At 41.7% G+C, this 25,306-nt stretch overlaps 1 long non-coding RNA gene across 2 annotated transcripts; it reads left to right on the top strand.

Moving 5' to 3' along the window:
- Nucleotides 1-22,588, top strand: LOC307044131. 2 transcript variants are annotated; one of them, XR_013809533.1, is made up of 4 exons: nucleotides 1-172; nucleotides 21,460-21,574; nucleotides 21,982-22,098; nucleotides 22,179-22,588. It is a non-coding gene; the product is annotated as an uncharacterized lncRNA (long non-coding RNA). The 2 variants fall into 2 exon arrangements; XR_013809534.1 differs by lacking the exon at nucleotides 1-172 and having other exon boundaries at nucleotides 19,039-21,574.
- Nucleotides 22,589-25,306: the final 2,718 nt, after the last annotated feature.

Raw genomic sequence — 25,306 nt, 5'->3', positions numbered from 1 at the left:
AAATGCAAGACAGTTTGAAGGATAATAGGACCGAATGAAGAGAAGAGAACTTCCTGCTCTGAGACAAGCTGCCTGACAGTGCCGACATTCAATCCCGAGTGCACCTGATAGGGCAAAAACCATCGAGCAGAGGGAGTGTTCCGAACCCGAACTGTTTCGAGCAAGAATGAAGGTAGGGGATTAGAAGCAGGAGACACCAAGGTAGAATTGATTGTCCATTTGCTGAAACGTAGCAGGGCCAAAACTCTGCAAATGCCAAGAAATCTCAAAGCTGCGCACGTGGGTTCGTGTACCAGTGAATTGTGCGCTGTTTAGTTGATGGAGGAAAATGGCATGTCAGTGAATGGAGTTGTGATTATAGCACTATAGATTGTGGCAGAAGAAGCTCTTCATTTCACAAATTGAATATAGTTATCCAACATTTAGATCAATACTGCAACACAGCCTCATTCGGCAGGAAATATCCCTGTTTTCTGAATCAAGCACTGGGGCTTTTACGATAGGAATTTACACCACCATTAATAATGCAAGTCCTTTTCACTAAATGAGTCCTACTGTGTCTACACCGCACTTTAAGTAATTATGTGTATTTCCAAACATAGGAGAATGTATGATGAATAGTTTTATTTAGGGGAATTCTGAGAAAATAGCACAGTCTTAGATGTGCTTACACCGCTTATAGCACAGCGACAGCCTGTTTGGCATCATGCATATATATGTTGCTTTTATGTTCCCATCAATAAATGCATGCATGAGAGCGTGTTTAGGCATATTTTGTGCTGTACATGTCTGGATACTGTGTTAATATTTCATGCATGCCTTAAGTTGACCAAAGAGACTGCATGCTCAATCCATGCGCTCTTTGCAACCATCCTAATAATGGAACAAAAAAGTGACTGCTGTACATTAAGACTTTTGATACACTCATTCATATTTAAGATATTAAAGCATTGACTAATCACATTCAATACTATTTATAAGGAGTTGCTGTATACACGTGTTACTGTTTTGTCCAGCGATATATTTCAGTTAAGCCAACGAGTGGTGCCACTATAAACATTTTTGTCATGTTTATTTGTTTTCATTAATATCACATACAACATAGACCTTGGAGGACTTTTTATTGAGTACAATCATCGGCTGTGTGAGCTTCAATAATTAAACCTGTTCCAAGAGCTGACAATATGTATTACTTCCTGGATTTACAATAGGCAGGGAAATAACAAAGTCCTATGGTGATTCATTACTTCATTAAAGCTTCGAGAATCAAAATGGATGACTGCTAACTATGCGTTTACATTACAGCACCCTGACACTGGAGTGTAATTGGAAAATGCATGAGCTGTACTAAAAGCCTTCGGAATGAATGTAGTGATTTGCTGTGGGGAGTTGACATGTTTCTCCCCGTGTACAATCTGACCCATGATGTAACGATGTGAAATGTATTCACCACTAAAACAGAATTCAATGTCTCAAGGAGAATTCTTGACTGTAATGATCAAAAACCGCTTACACAACCATGCTGAATGATCCAGAGAAGACTGACACTTAGAAGAGTTAGCACAACGTTTGATCCTGAATATTTCCAAAATGTCCAAATATAGTGCTAACTTTTGTAGTTTGCTTGCTTCAAATGTATGAGCCTTTATTCAAATGATGCTACTACAGTTATCAAGTCTGTAGCTATCAAGCTCCACGCCAGAAGATGCCAGAAACTCCACAGCTGACCCGAAAACAAATACATTTATATAAAGTTGGGAGTGTAATTACAATTAATTTGGATTTGAGCACCTTGCCAAAAAATGATATACTTACTTTTGTAATAATGACAGCGTTTATAGTGAAAGTTTGAATTTAAAGAATGTCTACCATCAACATACAGTATTTGATTTGTACCTCGTTAGGGTAAGACAGATACATAAATAAGAAGACAGATACATACTATCTGATTTAAAAAATGTAGCTGTTACAAATGATCCATTACTGCATGCATGATCAAGTACTGCTTTGGATCCGTCTGCCGGAGGAAATATACAGTATTTTGATGTTGGAATAAATCAATTTTACAACTTTCAAAAAAATGTTTCAATAATGCGGAACAGATGCTTTGTTTAATTCAGCCAGTTTGATAGTTTTACAAATTGGCCGACAAGCAGGTTTGTATTCTGGAGTTAGCAGTTATCATCTTAAGATAGGAAAAGAGTAATGTCCAAACAGAGAGCCTGGAGGGTGATCCTCTGTAATACAAGCAGTCGATACAGAGGATCAGGGCTATGGCTTTGCCTTTTTTTCCATTTGCCCTTTTGACGGCACTTGATTGATCAGCCTCCTCTTGCCATTTTCCAAAATGGATGACGAGTAAAAAAGTGGCCAGTCAGGGGTATCAGTTGCCTTTGAGAAGCTGACCTTCGAGGCTGTGAGGTTGCCAAGGGCCCGACAGTTTGGACTGTAGATAAATATCCCAGCATTTTATCTCGAGCAAATGCACACCTGCTTAATTTGATAAGAATTAGAGTGTCTTTGCCATCTGTCCATGTTATGGAATACGACAGAGTTTATATAAACAGGTTTTATGTTGGGGAGCCTGAGGTATTTCCAATCTTTTGTTATTTCTTTCATATACAAATAAAAAAGTTATTTGGAATATCATTCCTCTGTACCACTTTAGATTAAGACTACCCTTATAAAGGGTTTACGAATAGTTTGTAATTAATTAATTAATTAGGTTGTGAACACTTTATAAAACAATAATACGTTTTGATAAGACATGAGATAAACAGGGCAACTGTGACCGGTCGCTTGCCAAATAGTGAGCCCACATTTATCTGTACTGCTAAGCCTTATATTGGCTACCTAGCTTACTTCGTCTTCTTCATCAGCCAGCATCCTTGGTATCTGTTGTTCACTGAGTTGATTCCCCCCATTCCATCTTGATTTTTCTTGGCATCTCTTATGACCATTTATGAATGAGTTACTAACATTTATCACTGCCAAAAGGGAGAAACACATCACCATCTATTGATGAGTCACTAACATTTATACCTACTGAAAGGGTGCATTGTTTTTAAGTTTAATACACATGTCCATTTATGAATGAGTTACGGCCCGTCCTCTCAGCGGCGTGCGTTGAAAGCTTCATTTTTCGCCAAACTGTATTGTGGGAAGCGACACGGAGCTTTGCTGGCGTGGCTCGCTGCAAAAGTTGAGCAATGTTCAACTTTTGAAGCCTCTGCAGAAGCGTCAGCCAATCGAATAATATGCCAGTACAAGCTCAAGCCAATCAAACCGCTGCTTGTGTGTCAGGGGCGGGAGATTCATGTGATTGGTTGTTTCGTCGAGTTTCAGACACGCCCGCCAGCAAGCTTCAACGCACGCCGCTGTGTGGACAGGGGCGGTTCTAGGGGGTCCATGGGGGGCCAGTGCCCCCTAACACTGACTTTGGACCCCCTGTGGCCCCCCTGAAAATGAAAAAAATAAAAGTTTATGATTAAACAATTTCTTGGCTGACAGAATAGTCAACAAACGATATTAGTAATTCCAGTCGGACCCATTAGAGAGAGCACATCTTTATCTATTTCATATAAAAAATAAAGTAAGAAATCATTCCAATGTGTACTCGGACAGTAAAAAAAGAAAAAAAACAGTTTAAAAGGGAGTGATTAGTAAAATATGCATAAATAAAAATAAATAATGCTAACTAACTATAGCTAACATAAGATAAGAATAAACAAGTTTAAATGATTTGTTATTGGTTGTGATCATATTCTAAAGATGTTTGGATTATTGAAAAGTATACAGCTCCCTTTCATAGTGACCAGCTCTATCGAAATCAGTCGGAAGTCGCAACGGCTCATTTAAAAATAAACGTGGATTTGCGGTTCGGGTGTTTTGTTTGATTTTAAACAAACAAAGTCTTGGCTTTCAGAATATGAAACTTTTAGTTCCAAAATCAAACGATAAATACATTTTTGAAGCTTGTAAAGGGAAGATGACAGGCAGCTCTCACTCGCAATCTGCTCTTCCGCAGCGCCGCCCCCCCTCCCTCAGGCTGAAATTATGAATGTAAGCGCATAGTAATAACACGGCACGGTCCGTTACAGTTGGTTTTCATCTGATTTCAATTAAACAAAGTCTTGGCTTTCAGAATATTAAACTTGTTTCAGCAAATTCAGATGATAAATACAACTTTGAAGCTTGTAACGGCATAATTACAAGGGGAGAATGGAGTAACTTAACGTTACAGCAGGCATAACAACAGCCGGTGTTTCTCGTGAGGGTTTTCCCCGGGAAACAAACACAATACACACTAACGCAAAAATACACACACACACACACACACACACACACACACACACACACACACACACACACACACACACACACACACACACACACACACACACACACACACTCGCGAGCTTCCCCCAGACCAGTATTCCAAACGAAAATATCTTCCCTCCGTAGTATTTTGATCATTTGCTCCGCTAATAATCAATCAGATCGATGGATTCCAGAGAAGAGAAAACTGTGAAGGCCTTTTTCTCAAAATGATGACTCAGTGACAGTCATTATATAATGTGACATATTTTGCTTAATATTTGGAGTACAAAAACAATCCTGATATCATTAGAAAGCTAGGAATCTTCTCTTTCCAACGGTGTATACAACTCAAAATCTGTCTTTGGGTCAATGCGACTGATTTCGATAGAGCAGGTCGCATATGAGTGTTGAGAGCTGTATCCATAAATTCATGTTGTGCTCAAAGTGCACCAGATTGATGCATTTAACTTCATCCAGATTTTTTTGTGTGAAATGCTCAATGAACTACATCTCTGGTCTTGCACAACAACACAGACGTCACCAAGATGGCTGTCACTACTGTCTTGCTTAACAAGGGATTGACTACCCTCACTATCACCACAATGAAACATGTCCAGAAGAATCTCATGCAAAGCTGCCTGCCTGCCTGCCTGCCTGCCTGCCTGCCTGCCTGCCTGCCTGCCTGCCTTTGATTCTCTCTGAACTGCCTGATCTTTTTAATGTTTAATGTCAACCATTTGTGCAGATAGCTTGAAGTACAAAAGATCGCCGATGCTAATGTAGCGTTAGCATTTCTACCCCAGGCTTAAATGGTGTATTATAAAGGGTTCACGAAATATTACTACTACTCTTACTGTTTAACATTTTGGGTTACTTAATGTCACTTCATGTTAAGGCTAATACAAATGAAAAGGCTAAGGCTGTAATGCTAACTAACGTGCTTGCTACTAGCTAGGTAGCTAACTTGATCAAGCCACTCCTGGTCCTTTCATTAGACGGGAAGCAAAAAGAACGAGCAAGACCTATTGCTGGTATGATAACAACCTGGTACTAAGCACACAGGCATCTTGTTAAAGTTATCTTAGCTATCTCTATTTTAGTGGAGGAAAACAATTGTGACATCAGTTATGACATCACTTACGCAACTCTGCGATTTGTAGTCTTTCTAGTTGCGTATTTTTCATAGTGTTATATTTCAACAGTTTTACGAAAAACTGTGACTTTTCTGACATGGAAATTATTTTTTAAGATTGACAAACATCATATGTGTAATTCGTGGCACATTCCAACGGGATCGAAAGATAATTTTTCTCTCTCCATTGACTTCAATACATAATTTTTCCGAAATAAGGTCCCATGGACCGGAAGTAGATGGGCGTGACTTTGCCACTCTATTGTTTTTCGCAACATAAACTGTGTACAGCCCTGGAGGTTTAGGCGATAGGAAACCAATTGGTGTGTACAAATGTAAAACATGTAATTATTAAATAGGTGAAAATCGCTTGTATCCATAATGGGCAGCATTAATATATACCCACATGACAGCTCATTGTTACTTTGTAATTCTACTCCACTACAATTACATTTTTATTTTTACTCCACTACATTTATTTGAGTTACTTTGTAGATTCTGATTAATGATGTGAAATATAAACAACCCTTAAAGCAGACTTTAGTTACACCTGAGTAAAATTCAGGGAAAGGTGATTGTCAAGTGCCAACAATTAGGAAAGATATTTGATAGTTGGTGCTTGAGAAGACTAAACATTTATCTGCAGATCTCTATAAAGTATATTCATTACTCGTTATTCTCTACTAATAGTTAATTAAGGATTGCATATAATGGCTATTTTGCTCATCCCATTCAAGATTTCAAGATTTTCAAAGGTTTATTGACATATATACACAACTACGGTGCAGTTATGCAATGAATGAAACACTTGGGTCACAGGTTCCTCAACAGTGCATTACAAGACATCTATCAATATGTGAGTATACCTCCATCATTAAACTGTCAAATTCTGCACATTTCTTATACTATCTACATACATAAGAGTATAATTAATGTGTATAATATCAGTTAAAATAAGTGCTTCAACATAGTTAACATTGCAGGAAAGCAATATATTAGACGTTAAGTACTTTGTCAGGCTTAATATTTGTAGATAGATACCCCCAACATTTTTTTCTTATTTGAAAGAAGACCTTAACCTAAAGTATTCTTTAATGTGTTAATAAAGGTTAATTAATTTGTCTGTTTTGCACACCCTCATATTAATATCTTTGTACATCCAGCACTAAACTGTTTTATTGTAGAGATAACTTACAGTATCTTCTTGAATTTTTTAATTCGATATTTCTATCATTGACCTTCTACTTTCCCCCTATGAAAGCATGTACTCTTAATATTTTTTTCATCAAATAACATTATTCAACAAAAATAGCATTATTCAACAAAAATAATTAAATAACGTGCTTTAACCACTAGGCGGTGCATACAAGGTACACACAGCATACTAATGTAAGCATTGGGTTGAGAGGTCATGTGTTGTGAGCATGAGCAGTCTGTCCTGGAGTGGTGAAGGAGAGTGTGGAGTGACTCGACAATAATAAACAGAGGCGCTATCTGGGACGCTCCAAAAAGTACTAAGTTCCTGAGTTTTTGTTACACAGAAGTATCTTTGAAGCCTTAACACCTCGGACGTTACATTAGTGGCAGCGGTATCGGAGTGTGTTTTATCTGCTCTTGGATTATTTTTTTCTGTGGACAATTACTGGACTTTCTGGTCGGCTCTGCTGGCTAGCTGTGCTAACGGTGCTAGCGCCGAAACGTCATGTTTGGGGGAATGAAGAGTGACGGCGATATGGAAGACGATTATAACAGATGTGCTGCTTCTTGGACTAGTTCTGTGAGTAATGATATTAAAGTGGAGCTGCCGCCAAAGTTTAGGGGCGACGTCCAGAGGCAGTTAGCTACGTGGATAAGACAGTTTGAAGCAACTGTTCGTGCTCAGACGAGGGGTGCTAGGGGCACGAGGTACGCAGCTCAGAGTCCTGCATCGGGTCGGGTACCCGCGGGTGACCCGCAAAAAAACCCGCAAAAAAGGTGATTCGCGGGTGGTATTTTTTCAAACACTTTTTTCCGGGTTCGGTTCTGGGTAAAACAAAGATGATGCGGGTCGGGTCGCGGGTGTTGCATAATACATATATTAAAATAATAATAATTTAGTTTAATGTTTAAATCCTCAGACCTCTCCCCCCCCCGCGGGTGCATAATCATAACCTCTGCAGCGCATCAATCTGCTTCTGAGCGCTGTACATTCTGAATGGCTGAGGTAAAGCTCTCCAGCGGAGAATACAGCATTTTCCAACACTTCCTCAAGAGCAAAATCCAACGTCTGGGAGGCTTTTGGTGTCCTCCTAGATGGAGAAAATAACCAACATCCCGCGCTTTTTGAGACAAATATGCAACTGCGTGTGTTAATAATTGCACGTTTTCACTGCTCATATATATATGCGGGTTCGGGTCGGGTCGGGTTGCGTAACTAATTGGTAATATGTGCGGGTAGCGGGGCGGGTTCGGTATTGCACGTCGCGGGTGCGGGGCGGGAGCGGGTCTTGAAAATCAGACCCGTGCAGGTCTCTGACGCAGCTACCTTCCTGAACATTCTACCTACCAGACTGGACGGTGCAGCTTTCCTGCTGTGGGACAGCTTGCCAGCAGATGTGCAGTGTGATTACGAACGTGTGAAGGAGAAGCTGGTGGAGGCTTTTAGCCAGAGACAGTTCCTGCTTTATTTCCATACGAGTGTATCTGCACGGCCCCGCCAGGTGAACGAGTGTTTGGAGGTGTATGTGGCGGACATTTCCAGACTTGTTGCTGAGGCTTTTCCCGATTATGACCGCGCTGCAGTAAATGGTGAGAAATTCAGACGTTTTTTGGCTGGCCTTGATCCTGCACTTCAAGCAAAACTTCATGAACAGGGGGCGACTGATATGGAGGGGGCATTGATAATTGCTGGGCATTGTGAGCGGGCCAGGCAGGCAATGAGGTTGAACAAGACTGTTTGCCCTACTGTCCTCCGCATTCTGCTGTTGTTGCATCGCTAAATTCACCATCGGCTGGTGTTTTCGACTGTAATGCTAATACCACGGATAAGCTCATAAATGTGGTTGAACGCCTCACCTTGAAGGTGGACAACTTACAGACTGAGGTGAAAGACTTGAGAGCACATAGCCATGGAGCTGATAATGGCAGAGGGAGCTCCGCTTTGACCTGGGATCGTCAGAGGGTGCACTGGCGTGGTGGCAGGTTTGGTTGCAGATCTACCACCGAGGATTCCCACAGGGAAGAATGCAGCAGGGGCCGTCCTCCTCAGCGCAGACCGCAGGATGGTTTTGGTGCCAGGGAATGGATAACATAATTGAAGAGAGTTGTAGCCCGTGGTCTGCCCCAGTGGGCCTCGTCAGGAAAAAGAACAACACATGGCGATTCTGCGTGGATTACAGGGGACTCAACTCTGTTACAATAAAGGATTCTCATCCAATGCCAGGGGTGGATGACACATTGGACGCATTGGCGGGGGCCTCCTGGTTCAGCACCTTGGATTTTTCTGACGGTTACTGGCAGGTGGAAGTGGCTGAGGAGGACCGCGAAAAGACAGCATTCACCACTGGCCAGGGTCTATACCAGTTCAAATCCATGCCTATGGGTCTGACCAATGCACCCGCTACCTTCCAGAGGGTTATGGAGCTGGTGTTGAGGGGGCTGCCATGGCACATCTGCATGGTGTATCTTGACGATATACTGATTTACAGTAGTTCATTCGAGGCCCACATGTCTGCTTTGGAGGAGGTCTTCATTCGGTTTGGGTCAGCTGGGCTTAGATTGAACGCCAGGAAGTGTCATTTTGCCCGTGATCACGTGGTATTCCTTGGTCACGTCATCTCCGCCGGGGGGTTTCGTCCTGACCCCCGTAACACAGATAAGGTGAAGACTTGGCCAGTTCCACGGTCCACTACAGAGGTGCGTGAATTTTTTGGTTCTCTGCTGTTATTATAGGAGGCTTGTGAGGAGTTTCGCCCAGCGTGCTGCCCCCCTCAACCATCTGACGGGAAAGGATGTCCCTTTTCAGTGGACGGCGGATTGCCAGGGGGCATTTGAGTTTTTGCGGTATGGTCTTTGTGCCGAACCTATCATGTGTCACCCGGACTTCACCAATAGTTTTGTGCTGTGTACAGATGTTTCGCAGATTGCTGTGGGGGCTGTGCTGTCACAAGAAGTGGATGGCCTGGAGAGAGTGGTGGCCTACGCTAGTCGCTCCCTCGCAGCAGCTGAACGGCGTTGGTCTACCTACGACAGGGAGCTGTGGGTGATAGTGTTGGCAGTGCGTAATTTCAGGCATTACTTGGGTCTTCTCTCCTTCACAATTATTACAGATCACCAACCTTTGTTGGGTCTGCAACGACTTCAGGTTGACAATGACAGGACGGGGCGTCGTAGCCGTTGGGCTCTGGAGCTGGACCCATACGACTGGGTGATTGTGCAAAAGAGTGGGGCCAAACACACAAATGCAGATGCCCTTTCACGCAGGCCTGACACCCTGAAGCTTTGGAGAACTCAGGCAGTCTCGATGCCACATCCGCACCCTTGAGTACAATTCTCCCTGGCGCTGGGGACAGTGGTCCTAGTGATGTGTGTGCTGTGGGGACTCCTGCCACGGCCCAAGCCCAGGGACCGATTTCAGGCCCTCCTTCTCCTGACTCAGGGTCTTCAGTGGACCAGACCCTAATTTTCACTCTGTCACATGATGGCTCCGGTATTAGGGAGCTCCAGCAAAAGGATGCAGACATCGGATAAGTTTTGGCCTGGCTGGAGCATGGCCAACGGCCCCCTAGATGGAGGTTAAAATATGCTAGTCGGGGTGTGAAGAGACTTTGGCATAAGTTTCCCCGGCTGACTTTTGTGGAGGGACTTTTATGTTGTTTGGCTGTCTGAGGCAGGGCAGTCTACTCAGGTTGTTGTTCCTGCTGTCTTAGTTCCAGAGGTCCTGGGACACTTGCATGGTGCTCCACTGACTGCTCACCTGGCGTATGAACGCGTTTTGGCACGCTCGAGAAGTGTGTGCTATTGGCCCATGTTTTACTGGGTTCAAAGCGGAATGATCTGGTGCAGGGTCCCCGGGAAGACTGCTGGTTCCCTTCTCAGACGTTTGGACGCGGACTTTGATCACACAAGGCAGGGCTCAACGCTAACTTTTAAAAGTGGTTGCCGGGCTGGCAACTAGGCATCAGCTTTTGGCTGCCAAAACCGAAATACGGTTGCCATTTTTAGTCATCTTATATTTTAAATAATTAAGATACTATACAGTGATACATCAACTTAATAATGAACATGTGACACAAAATAATGTTCAAATGCTTTACAATAAGTAATTAACACAATTATTTGAAACTTAAGTGGTAGTAAACTTGTCCACCCTCAATTGCTGGTATACAAAACACCAGTAGTGCAGTCTTGTATTGGCCAGACTAATACATTTCTAATGTTAAATAAATGAAAACTATTCACAGTTAAGAATTAGATATTAATTATGAATGCTGTAAATTACCTTTAATATGTCTAACTATATTTATAATGTGTCACCTTTTTATAGAAGTGATTATATTTGTATACCAATGTGTTCCTATGTTAAAGTTTTGTTTTGCACTTTTATTTTGGTAGTAATAAGATCGGGACTCTTATTTTGAAGGAACCTTTACCGGAAGTGAATGGACAATGGAGCAGAATGTTTCGCCTCCCAAGACTTTACACATCTCCTCTTTGCTTTTCGTTCGGGTTCACCTTGCGCTTTATCAGTTGAATCACTATGAACATTCGTTTGAGATGTTGACGGGTTGGCTGAACTTTTTACCGCACAGTCAAACAACTTAATTTGCTTCGCCATTTTTTGTCAAACAAACACACGGCGCACCGCGCATGCGAGTAAACGTGCATCGCTTTCTGGCTCCGTAATCACACCAATGCACGTGCAACTTAAGTATCAGGTTCCGACTGGTCACAAAAATAATTAAATTTCACTCTTAATACAACAAATAATTAACATTTATCTATTTTGGGGTGCACATTTTGCTGTTTGCTGTCCTTAGTTCTTTATGTTAAAAACTGGTTGCCAAGAAGTGGTTGACATTTTTTTTTAATGGTTGCCAATGGCAACCTGGCAACCGTTACTGTCGAGCCCTGCAAGAGATACAATTTTTGCTGCAAGCAGCAAACAGAAGTTGTACTATGACCCCAGAGTGAGGCACGTCCCATATGAAGTTGGAGATTTGGTGTGGTTAAATGGTCCCACTGAGAGCCGCCGTAAGCTGGCTCTCCACTGGAAGGGGCCTTATCTGGTGCAGAGGCGAATGGATAGGGGTGACGGAGTGGGGGTCATGTACCAACTAAGTTGTCCGTTTTGGGATGAAGCCTCTCTCCAAACTGGCCAATATGACAGGCTACGGCGATACAACCTGCCGGCAGCCTTTCCCTGGGAGGGACCATAAAGGTCTCTCTTAAACCTTGCTCAGCCTCTTCCGTTGCAAGATGCAGTCTCCCCACAGAGCTCTGGACGCTTGAGGTTTTCCGATGGGGAAAGTGACAGTGATCTTGGGCCGGGTTCTGGAGCTGGTGATTCCCCTGTGCTCGAACTGGCCGCACCGACGGTGTCCCGGGCTGGGAGGTTAGCGCGGCCTACTGTCCGCTTTATGGACTTTGTTATGGGCTGAGTGACTGGTGTTTACATGTTTGTGAGCTTATTTTCTCCTGTGTATTCTATGCTGCATAATTGTGTTTTTGTTTTGTTTTTTCATGTTTCAAGTGTGCAGGACAGGGGAATAGGTTATGTCATACCAAGTTGATGTTTTATTTGGGCTGTGGATGTGTATTATTATTTTTTTTAATATATTTTGTTGTGTTCTCACCATGTGTGTGGAAATGGGGACATTTCTTTCAGTAAGGGGGGACGCATGTAAGCATTGGGTTGAGAGGTCATCTGTTGTGAGCATGCGCAGTCTGTCCTGGGGGGTATACTACGAAGCAGGATTTTCACTTAGCCGGCTAACTTCAGGGAAAACTCGGGGTTTCCGGTCCTACAACGCTGGTTCTCTTTTTAGCGGGCTAGATCTCCATGGTAACTTATGCTGTGCGGCTAACCTGCTCCGGAGCAGGTGAGGTTGCAGGCTAAGAGATCAACTCAGTGAAAGCACTGCCTGCTGACCAATCAGAGCTCAGTGTGCAGAGTTTAAAGCGATCAAGTCATATTACAGGAGAAAGGAAATACAGAAAAAACTGCCGTTGCAGGAAAGACGGCCGGCAAAAATCCCTGACTGTGTGAACGTGAACATTAATAGAATATCACCTCCCATCTTCAGAGCAATCTGACTATAATAACATTAGCATTAAAAAAGCTTACTGAAATATCTGCCACAACATAAGTAACCGGATCAGAGTAACATTAAGTACAGTCCGCGGCATATCACATCATAATTAGGCATGGGCGGTATCATGTTTTTCATACCGTCATACCTTGCTGACATCATACCGTGGTATACGGTATATGACGGTATCAGTCCCAATTTAAGGGGTAATTTCTCCCCAAAAACATTTTTTTACTCACTATATCAACAGCCCCACCAAAAATATTTTCCACCAACCGCCACTGACGGTATGACTTGGGTCGACTTGAGTGAGGTAGCGTTCGGCGGCAAATAGATGTTTCGAACGGTATATTATATGTTCGGTGTAAAATGCAGCCCGAGCCGGTAGACGCTCGCAAAGTGCCGCGACGTGCGCGCAAGTGCAAAACAAGGGCTGCATACATGACACATTGTGCAAATGGCACATTTTGAGATCGGATACAGGACGCGTTTGTAGATGTCCGAACGAAAACGAAAACATTTTCCAGGAGTAAATACTTGACTTATTGAATAAAGTTTGCTCTATTCACTAACTAGTTTGGCAATATTATTCCGTGCATGTTTTAAAAACCTTATTTCCATTTGATTCATTGGATTACTCGCGTGAATGTTTAGCACGTAAATGCTTTCGTTTTTAAAACCGTCCGACCTCGACTACAAAACCATCAACCAGTTGCATAGGATTAAAACATGTCAACACTCACTCACCCCGTCTTAAACATTCCCTAAGAAGTGCCTCTGTCTCTCGTTGTGCTGGATGAAGTCACTGGCGACGAGTAAACCCAAAATAGTCCAAAACAGGCGTAGAGGCATTTTTCTTTTTTACTAGTTGTCCGAGTTCGGGGCCGGCAAATGCTGCCGCCATCTTGCTCAGCTCAGCTCTGTGCTGAGCTCTGAGAGCGGGAAAGACGGACTGCCCTCCCCTGCCCTCTGCTGGCGCGTGCTGTGCATTACAACCAATGTCGTCCCTGTCAAAACTCCGTGTCAGTGTAATAGAATGAAACGCATCTGTGATTTGGCGCACAGTCTGTGACGTCACGGTATTGAAAATCATACCGACGGTATTTCAAAATACCCTGGTATACCGTAACACCGTCATACCGCCCAAGCCTAATCATAATGTATCATATATTTCCTTATCTGAGTCAGCTGAGCCGTATCTGGCCGTGCAACAATCACAATGTCACATACTGTATGCAGAAGTATTATTTTAAGCAACACGTTAAGTTGACGAAACACTCGAGACAAATGTAATTAAAGTCAGATCCACTCGTGTCTTAGATGGGGCAGTGATATCATAAACCTGTTAATGTACGCATTCAAACACTTTTTCTGTTACCAGCTGTATTCACCTTGCAGTTGCAGCTACACTATGTGGCTTTGATCCTGGATAAAGTGTTTAAGTCATGGATGTTCAAAGTTTAACTTCTTCATATGTCTAATATTGTAGTTGACTTTTCATTCAGGAAGTATGACGCTGCGCTGTCAGTGCTTCTCCATGTTTGTGATTGGTCGAATGCTCCAAATACCACCCCTTTCATGTGAACGCGCACCTAACTAGATACGGTACGGCTGGCTTGAGCGACCCACTTGATAACCCGCGTCGTATTACCGTTTAGCGAGAGCGCGTATGTTTTGGATTAAGCCAACCGGCTAACTCAAACATATCCAGGTTAGGTTGAACCAGCTTCGTAGTACAGGCCTCTGGAGTAGTGAAGGAGAGTGTGGGGTGACTCGACAATAATAAACGGAGGCGCTATCTGGGATGCTCCAAAAAGTACTAAGTTCCTGAGTTTTTGTTACACAGAAGTATCTTTGAAGCCTTAACACCTCGGACGTTACATAACTGTCCGTAACTAATACGTAACTCATTAATAAATGGTGATTTGTTCAACACTTTACAATACAAATCATAACATCATCTTAATGTGACCACCCCCTAATTTATGCTTAACTTTAAGGCTTAATATAACTTAAACAAATTATAAATGGTTGTAACTCATTCATAAATGGGAATGTGTTTTACACTTTGCAAGGCTCCCTTTTGGCAGTTATAAATGTTAGTAACTCATAAATGGTCATAAAGAGATGCCAAGAAACATCAAGATGGATGGTGGGAGAATCAACTCAGTGAACAGATACCAAGGATGCTGGCTGATGAAGAAGACGCAGTAAGCTAGTGCCAATATAAGGCTTAGTCATGTTGACAAATAGTGAGCCTGTGTTGATGTATGAAAACTATTTTAGAACTGGTTTATAAAGGGTTCTTAATGATTAATACAGTGTTCACAATCTAATTGATAACCTATTGGTTTTAGTTTTCTTTTAGGTGGAAACTTCCAGTGATGAAAAATTAAGCCTATGTGGAAATGCCAAGAATCTCGGTTCTTCAAACATCCATTAGAGGCTGGCTCCAAAAGCGAGTCAATATCATAGACCCCATGCGTTTCTTTGTTTTAACTTTAAGGCAGAAATGAACTTGTTGACAGCCTGGTAATTAGAAAAATTATAGTCTTTTTATATTATAAGAAAACTGTAGAGGAGGTGAATTTAGGTAACTCTCCGATTTAAATATATTGAGGCTTAAAGTTATGCTCAATGAAGGTAATGGCAGCTGATTGAGAGGTCGCTGCTACTGTAGCTTCTAGCTGCTATCTTCCTTCTCTGCTGCATAATCCAGACCCGACGCCACATAAGATCAACCTATTTGCTCATTTTTTAAAAATCACTTGGATCTACATCGGCATTGCCACAAGGGGACAACAGGCATACTTGCCAACCTTTAGACCTCAGAAATCGGGAGCATTTCAAAATGCAAAATGGGGGGGGGTGCTAGTGGATCGCCGGAGCTGTTAGATTAACATTAACATGCTTATTGTAGTTGTAAGTGCACTGCCTTGCGGCCTGTAGCACCGTCCTTGATGGAGCATATGTGTGGGCTGGACCTGTATTTTACAGGAAAGGAGTGAGCAGAGAGTAGAGTAGTTGTCGATTCTTATTCTGTTTTCTGTGAATATCTGCCTCACCCTGTCAGACTTTGAGTTGCGCGTGCTACTCAAGAGACGTGTTACCATGGAAACCAAACAATAGTGTAGCTGTATTAAAGTCCGAGTGGAAACAGTCGTGTGTGAATCTGATTTTGTCAGAAATCGGGAGAAATGCGGGAGAAATATGATCCCGGGAGGAAACCGGGAGAGGGCAATGAAATCGGGAGTCTCCCGCGAAAATCGGGAGGGTTGACAAGTATGACAACAGGGCCCCCCCCACATACATTAACAGTAGCTCGCTGGAAACCATTTGGAGTGAGGTTACTGCAGTGTGTAAACAGTAGGTTTTTAAGCTATTTGTCGACAGTGTATAGTATACTGTATATTCAGTAGGGGTGCACCGAATGGGAAATTCTTGGCCGAAACCGATACCGAAAATAGGAAACGGTTGGCCGAATGCCGAAAGTCCGAAAATGATTAATAAAAGAAAATATATATATATACATATATATATATAATGTATACATTTTTTACCAATGTTGTTCAGCTGCCTGACTATGGAAAAATAAATGATTATCGCAAAACTTAACTTAAATAATAATCACTATTATGGGTCCATAAAACATTTATTCAGCACTTTTGAATGCATACAGTACATTAATTCCAAGTCAAGTGCATTTTCTTTTCTCTGTAGGATAACTACAACAAAGTGCATTCAGAACAAAGCCAAGGTGCTTTAAAATAAACATCTAGGCCAGTAGGCCTACAACAAAATAGTGTAAATAAAGACTGTAACAGCCAGGCCTTCAACAACAACAAATGCACCTATAAGTGCATGCATACAAATGTACAAACTGTATAAATCCACATGAATGTAACTATTTACAAATGAAATTACAATTGAATTTCAAGAATCTGTAAATAAGGCTGTCTGTCCTCATAAGCAAAGTAGTAAACATTGTATACAAATACATAAAGTGAAAACTGGATACAAAATCCACAATCAATTACAAATTAAATTACAATTTCAAGAATCTGCAAATAAGTTGGTCTGTCCTCATGAGCAATGTAAACAACATTGTATCATTTAGACACCGAAAGTACAATATATTGAACACTGCTGCTGTCCCCTAATGATAACCTGAGATGGTGAATTATAACTCACAATGAAAATTGTTCAGGAAAGTGGGTATAGAGTAGACATGTAGAACTAGATAAGCTTATGATAAGCCAGCCTTGTCTGCTTATTAAGGAAAAGTGGGAGGTTCTTTTTAATGAACATTAGCTTCTCTGCTTTATCAGCCATAAGTCTGTTCCTCTTCTCATCAAGCACATGAGAGGCAGCGCTGAACAGTCTCTCGCTGTCAGTGCTTGTGATTTGATCTTACTTCGCATATTTGTCCGGGTGTTTTGATTTCAAGTGGTGGAGTAATCCCGAAGTGGTGAAAGTCTTTGCAGTTACACCCCCTCGAGAAATGTCAGATGAACACGTTTTACAAATCGCAATCCGCGCCTCTTTCTCTGATATTTTTAAATATCTCCAAGCGGCAGACATGTTGGCTGTGAGCCAGCCGCGAGCATGGTCGCACTCCGTGCTTGTCGCCGCGTTTTGATTACGTCATCACAACAACACATTAGCTTACCAACGTAAGCCGAAAGGGCCTTTTTAACCATTTTCGGCCGATAATTTTCGGCGGCCGAATATTCGGTGCATCCCTAATATTCAGCCTTATTGATGAAATGGACTTTATTCACTACTAACATTCCTATCCTAGTTGATGTTATTTCAAGGCCTACGTGTTGGTGTGGCAGTGAGGCCTTCAATAGGTTGAACTACATTTTCTGCCTCACTGGATATTCTATTCAAACATTATGTGTGTTTAATGATAGGACTTTTGGGCAAACATACAGAATAATTGGTCCTCCAGGGACAGACGACAATGTGCCTTTCAGTAAGTGACTCGCACTTTTCTCACAGGTCCAAGGTGCAATCAGGGCTGGGAATAACTCCCACAATGCATCAGCAATGTTGTGCTCCCAGCTGTGTGATGCCCTGTTTCTTAAAGCAGCAGTAGAAAGATAAGGGAAAAGATCCTAAGCTCTGCTGTAAGGACAAAAACGAATCTCTCTTAATAATGACCATCTTTTTATCACAATAGATCAGGGGTACTCAAATACAAATCTTAAAGGTCCAAAGAAATGTTTCAATAAGACAAAGGTCCGATTATTACGGTCATTCAAACTTTTAAACAATTGCAAAAAGATTCTTAACACGAGGTTGCAAAAACAAAAATAATCTGAATGCAGCAGTTTTCATTGTTATTGTGTCTGTGCTTGATCCCTCAGAGTCGCAGTGTAAGAGCTGCACAGTTATGAATAAAGGCAGCTGCACCCTCTTTCATTCAGCATTCCTTTTATTGCTTTATAAATGTCTTGCCCCCTTGTGTGTCCACTGAGGTTCGTCAGGCCAAACACATCTTCAACAAACTCCCCCTTTGCCTCATCATAAAAACACCAGCAACTGAGCATTGTCAGTGGTGTCAGTGGACTCATCCACAGCTAAGGAAATGCACTGTACAATTTGTATTCCATCACAAAGCTGATTAATCAAATCACCAGCCAGTATTTATGTTCTTCTGGTTGCTGTGGAATCTGAAATGGGGATTTGCTTGATTTGGCCTGTTATTTCCTCTTTTTGTTTGCCTTCAAACATGGCCTCCATCACTTCAGTCATGCATTATTTTATACTTCAGTTATTATCCAGTGGAAAGTACTTACCTACTGGCCTAGTTAAATCAAAGTGGTTACTTTCTGTTGGCTGGGCAGTGTAGTTTTACACACCGTCTTATTTGACTTTCTCAGGACTTAAAACAGTTTTTTGGGGCAGACCCCCACAAAGAAAAAAATATATTTACACTCGAAAGGTCATCATCTTAACAGTTTTGTATGCTCATCCGTGAGCAGAACATCAAGTTGGCATGCCTATTACTGAATGCGGCGATTACCATTTTGTTCAGCAAAACGCCTCACAAACTTATTAAAATCAACAGCTTTAGTGCGTTTCGATTCAATGCTGAGTACAGCCAAACTTGACAGTCTCTTCTCTGTCATTGTAGACCGCAAATACCTCATTCCTTCAGTACTTGGGTCGGAATGCTTCTCGTTTTGCACCATCCCATTCAAATGACATCGCCGCTAATCATATTTCCACGCTCGCGCCAGGGCCGGGGGAGGGGTTACAAGACGTGCGCCTTACTGCATTCACTTGCACTCGGACATTAGAGACTTTCTCTCATAAATGTCAGATGAGCCACAACTTTTCTTCAAAACAAAGTTGGGGTAGGTGAAACTAGGCTACTAGCTACAGTATAGATGCAACTAGCTGTTAACTCTCGCTCTGACTTTTATTTTTTTAAACTCTCGCTCTGACTCAGACAGGTTGAAAGAGAGGAGACACGCATTTTTCCCACACGCATTCCGCGAAGACCCGCCCTACTGTGCCTCTGATTCGCAGACTGTTGGTGGGGGGAAAAAACCACTGACCGGATGTTGAATGTGATTGGACCAATGCGTTGACAGACACACACAGACAGTGGAACAGTCGGATATGCAGAGCGCTGTTTGCAGTGGACATAGCGGAGCGTTTTGACTCGTTGCGTTGTGGCGATGTCTCGCAGATAACACAGATAATACAGATAATACATATGAAAAGTATAATTTGCTCAGAGTCCAGAGACAGTTGTGGTTCGGTCCGGACTTTGAGGATGCCTGCAATAGATATTGAATTCTTTTTAGAGTGGATTGATATATTTGAATATCAAAAGAAATTGTAAAAAATTACAGATTGTTATTTTTTGTCCTCGCTTTTAATTCAATATATAAACCCAATAAGCCTTTAATTGATACTGATATTTATTATTTTCAGTGATTAATTTGAGTTAGTTTTAATTGTCTCAGAAAGGTTTTTTAAGTGGATCGAAAAATTCAAGGATCGTCCATGTCTTGAGATTTAATGGTTAATGCCTGCTCAATACTCCAGTAACTGAATCCCAGATTGGCCACATTTGTTATTCAAGGACCTCATAGTGTGGAGAAAAAAGAACTGAATTGATTCCTTGGCAATTAAACACAAAGCCAGCGGTTGTTCTGTAATTGAACCGGTACGTACAACTCCAGTAATAATGGTGGCTTCAATATAGAAGAAAGAGTTAAGCCAAGAACAGGGTGCGCTCTTTTATTATAATGAAATCAGCACAGTACCTGTTTGTATTGCCCAGCAAGACAAGCTGGCAAGCATGTGTTTCACAACAGCACTGTAATTTCAACGAATTATCTCTGTGACAGCAAAACAATAGTTAAACTGGCAGTGATCCCTTCAGGCGGCCAGAATAGGAGAAAGCCTTTGTTAAGATACCTTTTCAATCCTATAACTGTTGGTTTATATTTGCAATTTTTGTACAGTACCGCACCGCTCAGTGAATGTCATGCAATCGCCCATGGTTTGCCCACAAGGGTTGTTATCGATTGCTGTGATAAAACATCATGGATGAAATCTGTTTGGGCCCACAACCTGATGACAGGCCGAGCCGTGCCGCAACTCAGCAAGCGTTAACTTACAACCCCTGTCACTTATTTATCAGAGTGTTTGGATAACCTGTTCTGTTTTCGTCCCCTTCTGAGAATGTCAGAGCAAAAGTGCGTGACAGCTCCATCGGCCCTTTTCCCTACCACAAGTCCTCTTTTTTTGGAGCATGCTATCAGACCGAAGGGGTGCAATCTTTGGAGCATGCTGTGGTGGATGTTTCTACCTCTCTCATCCTACAGGATAAGTGTTTAAAGCATGACCCAGTGGCTCAGGGATGATGAGAATGCTGTACCAATCTCTTCCTCCTCCTCCTCCTCCTCCTCCTCCGAAATGCTTGGCAATCCTCGGTGTGGTCACAGAAAATGGTGTCCATCAGCTATGACCCCCACCCCACCTCTGTCCATTACTATTGCCTTAAATAAAAATTCATTTTTCAGACCTCTAATGCCAAACACTGGTATGATTCACGGAACAGACAATCATCTTTCTTTGAAAATTAAAACAAAACATCAGTTTTTCCCAGATGTAGATCAGTTAAATGAAATTACTGTGATAAAGAGTTTAATGGAGATTTGATTCTACTTTACACAGGCGAACTGTGGCTTTGTCTCCAGTTCCTGGTTTCTCACTTGGATATACACGCTGCAATTAGCATAACAAGCCCCGGCCTTGTCATAGGGAGAAGCCCTGCTGTCATTTGGAGCCTGGCAGGTTAGAACTCACTTCAGATTCTCAGTAGCTATCCTTCATGTAAGCATCACAAGTATTGTCTGTTCCTCTGGAATGTTATATGTGTAATTATGGCAAATGAATTGGTTTGAGGTAAGATTTATCTGTAATATCCCAGCGCTTTGGCGTGTATGTCTGTGGGCAAGGAGAGCTGGTATTAGCAGCCTGTCCTCCTACAAAAAACGACCAAATAGGTCGATTGTTCAGCAGCTTATTACGACCTATAGTCACGTTTTAAAGTGTAGCACCTCTAGTGGTCGTGTAAGAAACAACATGCTCCGGTACAAGGATTTTACTGGTAATTTTAAGGACCTGGTTTATCTTTTTACTATTATACCATCCTGCAACTGGAAAAGCTAATTGATTTTGTCATTACAGGTACTGGCCTTATTTGGAGAAGATGGCAGCGAAGTTGCCTGAGCTCCAACCACTTGCAGAGATGAAACCTTTTCTCTCTGTAATGCACGCCAAGGCCCACACAGGCAAACGTGAGGTACAGTATGCAAGTTAAACATTTGTGTGACTAGATTCAAATGTTTTAGAAATTGTAGTGCACATAAGAATATCATGTAGTATATTTTATTCTATGCAATCCTGTGGAATAATTGTAATAGTTACAAATGTTGACAAAATTGTTACAAAACAGACTGTCACAAGGATAGGCTTCCAAATCCCATCCTATGTTTTTTTTGTAAATATATCCACACTGTAGAAATAATGATTGAACAGAGCTTCAAATAACTGCAGTTGTGACATTGTAGTTCAAAGCATAATTAAATCTCAGAACATTTTAACTTTCTGAAATTGCTCCTGATACTGATGTTCACTAAATATGTTCAGTACAGGAAATTATAATATAGAACTAAATATCTAGATCTTATTGTTTATGATTCTGAGCAGGTGAAGTGGGGTGGCAGAAGCCAGGAAGGTGCTGGAAATACTGTCGGTGAGGAAGTGGACCGGTTAACAGCTTCCTCTCAAGGGCAGCTCTGACAACAAAATACATGACCAAATCAGGTTGGTAGAGGAAAACAAATTGTTTTAAGCAGTGCCACATTTTAAAGCTGATATGAATTTACATGTTTTTGTGTTTACAGCAGATATGATAACCGTGCTGGCTATGCAATGGAACCACAGGAAGGTGGAGCATCTCCACAAGACACTGGCAAAGAGATTTGTCAAAGTAAGAAGTCCATACTGCATTTCAAAATGTACATTAAGAATATCTTAGTTTCTTGTTGTAGTAATTTAACACCATCCTTAGCTACATGTTGTTGAATTAAATGTATTCTGCAATCATTTCATTATGTTGGTGCTGCCATGGCACACTGTTCTGCCAAGAGAGTCTCTGTTCTGTTTGTTTTAAATAAAGCACTATAGGTTGATTCATCTGAATTTCTGTATAATAATATTAATAATGTTAATCCTGCTTGATCTTTAAAATAAAGGGACACTAAGGTGATACTGGCCAACCTTGAAGAGAAGGTGTTTAGCATTTCATGTTGTTGTCTGGTCAGTTAATGTGCATAAAGGAATTCAGTAAAAAACAACCTTCTCAACCAACTGGTACGCTTATTCACTTTTTCCTTTTAAACATTCTAACCAGACTACACAGAGATCACAAACTGAAGTGGAAAATCTTGAGAGTCTCAAGCAAGAGCGGAATATCTCCCTGGAGGACACGGAGCAGCGGGTGTTCAGGGTGTCCGCGGGGTCTTAAAAAGTATTAAAAGTTGATAAATCAATTTAGCGAAAATTAAGGCTATTAAAAAGTATTAAACGGCATTTTCTAAGGTATTAAGAAGGTTCACAGCGACGACAACATGAAACACCCTTAAATTTACTGAAACGACATGTCGGGAAACCCCACAAGGCGGCCCCATGCATAGCGCGCCGTGAAATGCTGCTTATTATTTTAAGTTTCGTTGCCTTGCTCCGCTCTGTGTGTGTGTGTGTGTGTGTGTGTGTGTGGGGGGGGAATAAACGACTACGGTAACGGGTCCCAAGGTGGGTAGACCGGCATACGCAACGCTCTGGGGGTCCAACTGCTCCGTGTGTGCCCTATATGATCATTTTCTGATAACGATGAAAGAGCCCGCCTCCCTCTCCCCAAGTCTCCTGCTGCTGCTGGCCTGTCAGAAGAGGGGGAGAAAAAGAGAGGCAGTCACCGTTTATTAAATATTCTTATATTATTATACAGAGAACAGAGTCGTTATCAATTTGTTTTAAAGCTCAATAAATAACAAAGACCTCTGACCGGCACTTTCCTAATTTTGTACGGAAGATTTAAACTTTAAAGGACATGTTGACCTGCGGAACATTTTTTTTACGGAAACTGCCGCACGGTCCCCTCGTTCCTTGGAAGAGGCGGAGAGGTGGGTGTTTTTCATCTGCTGGTGGACTACCTGAGAGATACAGCAGGAGAACACGCCGTCCACCGCGGAGAATAAACAGAAGGGCAACCATGCTCCGGGGTCTTCTTCGCTGCTTTTGGTGTATTTTGGGCAGCAGCAGCGCCACTTACAGGCCTGACATATGTACTACATCATTTCCAGCATTTCCAGCGGTCTAGTGTGAACGGACACGTTAATGAATCGAATGCGTGTGAACGGAAGACTTTTTTGCGCTTGCGTATGCATTTTACCGTGTGGGGCCGGGGTCTAAGCCAAACTATATCCGGTCACAGAGATCTGCTATTTTAAAGTAAAGTCAACACATATCAACCCTAATATAGTCTATATTAAGAACGAGAAAAGTCTTAACATATATATCCTTTTTTGTAAACATATGACAAATGTGAGAGGGTGATGACGTCAGAGCATCGTCCTATGTGCCAGGGCTTAGCCCCGGACAGCCCCAGCCCAATTTAACCCCTGGGTATTTGTGAGGGAGCTCCTATATGGCATTACCCCGCTGAAGCTCACCAAAGTTTAACATATTTCATAGTTCAAAGTTTTGTCAATTGTTTTGTTTATTGGTCAAATACTGGTTTCTAATGGTCTCTGAGGAGTTTTACTGGAATGAAAGAGCATAGACTACAGAAGCAAAAAAAGCAGCATACTGCATTAAACCTGACCTTCACAGAGAGGTTGAAGTTCATGTGGAAAGGAGGCTTCGGCAGTCTGTCTGCACTCTGTTTAGTTGTGCTATCTTACAATCAATATAGTAAATGTGAGGTAAAGTGTGTAGCCAATTTAACCGGTTAGAACTCAAAGTTGCGATGAGGTCTTAAAATGTATGGAAAGGGTCTTAAAAAAGGTCTTAAAAGGTATTAAATTTGACCTCAGGATTCCTGCATATACCCTGGTGTTGGAGGTCAAGCATTGGGCAGCGACTGGTATGTTATATGATCACTGTGGTATAGATTTGGTCCCATCTTTCCAAACATTTGGCTTCATGTTTTATGATTATATCTTTTTGTCTCTGTTTTCAAGAGAAACATGGAGCCCAGAGTAGGAGGTCCAGAGAGAAATTGATAAAATGATTTATTCCCTCAGAAGAAAGAAACACGAGCTCTATCGACAAATCGGTGAAAAAATATGTAGCTGTCCACTCATTAAACACTCGGAACTCATTGTCGACTTTTCTTTTCTTTGTTCCACTCATTGTTACAAATGCAGGGTCAAAGGTGAATTAAGTTCAAAGGGGAATTATTGCGTCATTGTTTGCGTCATGACGTAACCGTTACGTGCCTTCTTTTCCCTGTACTTTTCCCGTTTAGTTCCGTTAGTGCCTGGAATTTTCAGAATCAGAATCAGAATACCTTTATTAGTCCCACAGAGGGGTAATTTGCAGCGTTACAGCAGGAAAGAGCCACAGACAGCTTAGTGTTGCATATCTTACATGCGTTAAAAAAAGTACTAATTTATAATATAATAAACAATATGCTAAAAAAAGTACTAAGTTATAATATAATAAACAATATGCTAAAATAAGATAAAAAGTTACATAATTTTAAAAAATACAGATCAAAAACAAATCAAATCTACAAATCAAATTACATTACATTGCATTTAGCTGATGCTTTTATCCAAAGCGACTTACAATAAGTGCGTTCGAGCAACAAAGTACAAACTTGAAGAAAACAGAATCATATAAGTACATCAGGTTTCATAGAGCTAAAACATTTCAAGTGCTCCTCAACTGGCTTTAGATAAGCCAGTCCTTTATTAGTATACAAGTGCTTTGTTAATAGTTCTATCGCTCGAAGTGGAGTCAAAAGAGA

This window comes from Notothenia rossii (assembly GCF_949606895.1).
Source record: "Notothenia rossii genome assembly, chromosome: 6".
Classification (NCBI taxonomy): Eukaryota; Metazoa; Chordata; class Actinopteri; order Perciformes; family Nototheniidae; genus Notothenia; species Notothenia rossii.
Note: the sequence above shows the minus strand (reverse complement) of the source record. Positions and strands in the feature narration are given on the sequence as shown.